At 36.2% G+C, this 5,142-nt stretch overlaps 1 long non-coding RNA gene across 1 annotated transcript; it reads left to right on the top strand.

Annotated features, from left to right (window-relative positions):
- Nucleotides 1-1,424: 1,424 nt before the first annotated feature.
- On the top strand, nt 1,425-2,425 carry LOC127115846 (uncharacterized). Its single transcript, XR_007800898.1, has 2 exons — nt 1,425-1,898; nt 2,143-2,425. It is a non-coding gene; the product is annotated as an uncharacterized LOC127115846 (long non-coding RNA).
- Nucleotides 2,426-5,142: the final 2,717 nt, after the last annotated feature.

The raw sequence follows: 5,142 nt of genomic DNA, 5'->3' as shown, positions 1-5,142 counted from the left end.
GCGACTGCGAAAGGTTCCAAGCCTTTCGTACCCCCTGCTCCCATGTCATTGCGGCATGCTCAAAGGTTCGAAGGGATTCATCCTGCTTGCTATCTGAAGTTTACAAAGTCGCCAGCCTTTCAAATGTTTATAAATTTAGTTTTTCGGTAGTGGCAAAAGAGGATTATTGGCCAGAATATGAAGGGGACATCGTCTGGCACAACGAAATTATGAGAAGGAAGAAAAAGGGTCACCCTACCAGCACCCGGATTCGAACTGAAATAGATACGGCGAACAAAATGGTTAGACTATGTAGTTCATGCCGTCAACCAGGTCACAATCGTAATAACTGTCCTAGTGTTGGAACGAGCACAACCAGATAAATTCATATGTACCTCTGTTGCTATATATGGAAACTTAAATTTATTTCAAAGTACCTCTGTTGCAATATATGGAAAATTAATTTTACTTCATAGTAGACGTCTGTGACGAAAAGACAGTTGTTCATAAAAAATAACACAAACAATTAAAACAACTAGAATAAAAAACTATGCGATTACAACCATCAAGACAATTTTGAACATGTAATGCATCATCCTACGAGCATCTTGGTCGGTCTTAATATCCACCCATTCGCGCACTTCTCTGTTTTGGTTGAACGTGGACACAAGTCATTGTATTCTTCTAATCTGTTCACCCTCTCCAATTTCTCCCTCTAACCAACTGTACAACGTCCGATTAAGACGTTCAAACGTATCTGTGTTCCAAAGTCGAACCTGTATCGGAGCCGCAACGGCAGAAAATATTACATCAGCATTTCGTTTCTAAATGTATGCAGACATTGTTGAAACAAAGAAAATTAAAATTGATGGTTGAACTAGACTAGGAGATGAATTTGAGTGAAAATAATTGTAAGCAAGAGGATGGTATTTATAGAGACGGAAGGTGAATTGACACCCACATCACACACAGGCGCCACAAGCAGCACACACAGACACAGGCGCCACAAAATTTGGCGCCTTGCACACACACACAGACGCCATTGCCTATGGCGCCTTCTTTTGGAGGGCCATGCAGGCGCCACACATACTGGCGCCTCTTCATTTATTTTTTTGGGGTTTCGCCAACTACCCCGACGCATCCTCACCAAAGTTGGTTATTTTGGTATTTTTTTTGAAAAAATGATTATTTTCGTATTTAATTTGAAAATGTTGGTTATTTTGAAAAAAAAATCGTAAATTTACACTAAATTGCACTCCTCCCTCTTATGTTTAAAATAATTCTTTTATAATCAAAATTATCTTTGTACTAATTTAAAAAAGATTTATTTATGTGGTTTAAATAACAATAGTTTTCAATTAAGTGTGTTTGTATAAGAAATATAAAGATTAAATTTTATTTAATGAAAACAATGTGGAAGTTCAACCAAAATTTAAACAATGTCATCCATATTCATATTACCGCGTGTATTCAACAATCATTGTCAATATTTTGCATCTGCCGCATGTATTCAACAATCATTGTCAATATTTTGCTGGTTTTTGACATAAGTATCACACCATAGTCAATTTCAAACACAACCCATCAGAGGATGAAATGGATTGATAAAGATTTTGGAGTGTTGTGGTGTCTGAACAGATTCACATAGTCCACATGAACAAACCAAACTGAGAACACTAATTCCCCACATCACTCTCCCTATATTAAGTCTTAACAACAGAGAACAATGAAAGAAGATAATGGTGGTGGCATGTGAAACATGAAGAGGAGTGTAGTATGCATCTTCAATGGCATCATTATATCATAGTGCCTTTTCATTTTCACCTACAAAACTTTTTCCTATCATCTTTAAGCCATCTTTCAGATGCTCCACCATTACTACTAATTCCACACCACCCTACAATTCCCTTGTTTTTGAGGTTCTCTCTTTCACTTTCTTATTATGCATTCAGTCTTATCCGTTAATGTAGGAAGTTGCAATCTTTAGACCATATGCATGAGAAAGTCCATGTTTCCTGAAGTTACTATTTTCTTTGCAAACCTAATTACTCCTATGTGAATGTGTAGAACAAATTATGCTTCTTGTATATTACTTCATGATATGTAGATTTGTTAAAGATTTTCACTTTTGTTGATTTGTTATGACTACTTTGAATGTTGTAGCCACTTTTTGAAGGTAAATTCAAATCTGAAAGGAAGGGTATCAAAGAATGGGAGGAAGTTATATGGTTGGCAGTATGTTGGTGCATACGGAGATCAAGAACTGGGATTTTATCTAATGATGCAGTCAGCAGGTGACTCCGAAGAAATTGTCTTTAAAGTCAGGATGTTCTCTTGGTCGTGGCTTGTTATAGACTCTAAAAAAAGAGAGGCTAAAATGTAATTTATATGAGTGGTAAAGATCCACTTGATTACCTTAAACTGGTTTGGTTTATTATTTGTGGTATTTTGTTCTTTTGTAATTGAGTTAGAGTATCCTTAGTACTCTCCTTTGAATACAAAGTTGTTGTTAGAATTAACTTCAATCTTGAAGATAATCTGAATCAATCTTAATTAGATGAGAATCAATCTTTTTTATTGATCGTTCCTCTCGTTTGTCACTCTTCACTTGAGTGATTCAACCACTTCTTGGTTGCAAGACAATTTTCTGCACAATGATTTGAAAGAAAGAAAATTCGTGAAAGTGAATTGGGGAAGAAAGGAGAAATTAAGATTTTGGATGAAATGGGAAGAAGATAGATCAAATTCGACAGAGTTTGTCTCTACGTTTATTCTCACCGACTTTCTCTTATTCAACCTCTTTTTACAATAGTAGGGTACCTCCCTATTTATAGATGATATTACTTGCACACCAAGTAATCTCTAACTAGTTTAACTAACAAATACTAAGTTTTAATTCTGTTGAGATTAACTCCTTAGACAACTACATACTTCGATTGTTTAAGACTGTATTCGACTACTATTCTTTCAAATACATTCAAATTCGACTATGTTGAATTACAAACATCTTAACACAAAGAATTACATGTTTAACACACCACTTAATTCATTGTGTCTAAGCTATCTACATTCATCATAATTCTAAATCTCTTGAACAATTCGACCTGCACAACCTTCGTTATGATGTCTGCAATCTGATCCCCAATTCTGCAGTGTTCCAAGTTCAACTTCCCGCTAGCTACTTGCTCTCGAAGATAATGGAACCTCATTTTGATGCATTTTCTTCTTCCATGTGCTATCGGGTTCTTTGCCAGATTGATAGAAGACATATTATCAGTCTTTATGGTTATTGCTCCATGGTCTTCTCATAAAATCTCCCCGATTAGGTTAACCATCCACACTTCTTGACATGCACAGACAAAGACAACTATGTACTCCGTCTCACATAATGACAATGCTACTACTGGTTCCTTTCTTGAATTCCAAGCTACTGGTGCACCACCTAACATAAACACATACCTAGCTGTGGATTTTCTATCCTCAACATCATCATACCAACTCGAGTCGATGTATCCCACTAGTTTGCATTCTTTTCTTTCACCGCTACAAGAAACAAAATTCCATAGTCGAGAGTTACTTTGAGATACCTTAGCATGCTCTTTGTGGCTGCAAGATGTGATACATTTGGCTTTTGCATGAATCTACTGACTATACCTACACTGTATGCTAGATCAGACCTTGTGTGACAAAGGTATCTTAATGATCTAATGGATCTTCTATACTAAGTTTGATTGACATCATCTTCATTTGGGTCCTTCGACAGTTGTAGTCTTGGTCCAACAAGTGTCGAAGTTGCATTGTAGTCTTCCATCTCAAATCTTTTGAGTATTTCACTTGCATATCTTCTTTGATGCATCATTAGGCCTTTACTAATCTTGTAGAATTTTATAACAAGTAAGTATGAAATGTTTTCCAGGTCATACATTACGAACTCATTGTTCAAATCACCTTTGAAATCTTCAATCTCCTTCTCGCAGTTGCCAATTATCAAAAAGTCATCAACATAGAGACATAATATAAGCAATTCACTTCTGCTTCTTTTGACATATACTCCATCCTCAATTGTGAACTTCATAAATTCCTTCTCTCTTAGAAATTCATATATCTTATTCCAAGCTCATGGAGCTTGTTTGAGTCCATACAAAGCTTTATGCAACCTATATACCTTGCTTTCTTGGTATTGTTTCACAAATCCAACTGGTTATGTAACATAAACTTCTTAATGTAAGGGGCCATTTAGGAATGAACATTTCACGTCCATTTGACATATATACTAGTTATTCATGTTTGTTAGACCAACAACCAACCTGATTGTTTTGACTCTAGAAACTGATGCAAAAACTTCATCAAATTCGATTCCTTCTCTCTGAAGAAATTCTATGGCTATAAGTCTTACTTTGTGTTTGGTTACTTTACATCAATTGCCTTCTTAACTTGTAGAAATTTGACTAGTGACCAAGTATTGTTAACTTTTATGGATTTTAGTTCTTCATTCATCTCCTGCATCAATTTCGAGTCCTTCAGTGCCTCAGTTACATTGACTTGCTCAGTATCTGCATAGAAAACATAATGAATAAGTGCATCTTTATCATCGACCATATCATATGATGTAATCACACATTCTAGCAACCTTGCAGGCATGTTTCTTGTTCTTTGAGGTCTTCTTGTACCTGCTTGACCTTTGACCTCTTCTTGTCAAACTTCTCAGTCAACCTCACTAGCTGGTTGATCGCATAGGATTCTCACTGAATCCTTCTTAATATTGTCTTTCCAATACCACTCCTTCAACTCATCTATGATCATGTCTCTACTGATCACAACTTGCTTGTTCAAGAGATCAAACAATTTGTATCCATCAGTCGAATGATATCCTATCGGGATCATCTGGCTTGACTTGCTATCAAGTTTCCTTCTCAACTGATCAAGTGACTATGTTCTATAGATCAAACACCTTTAGATGACTCAAGCTAGGCTTGACACTAGACCAACGTTCTTCTGGTGTGATTCTTTCTAGCTTCTTAGTCGGACATCTGTTCAGTATGTATGTTGCATTCGACACAACCTCACCCCATAACTCATTAGGTAAGTCCTTGCCTCTTAGCATACTCCTCACCATATTCATGATGGTTCTATTCTTCCTCTATGAATTTCCATTTTTTCGTG

The sequence above is a fragment of the Lathyrus oleraceus genome, chromosome 1, assembly GCF_024323335.1.
Source record: "Lathyrus oleraceus cultivar Zhongwan6 chromosome 1, CAAS_Psat_ZW6_1.0, whole genome shotgun sequence".
In the NCBI taxonomy this organism is placed as follows: Eukaryota; Viridiplantae; Streptophyta; class Magnoliopsida; order Fabales; family Fabaceae; genus Lathyrus; species Lathyrus oleraceus.
This window is presented reverse-complemented; position numbering and strand designations above follow the sequence as displayed.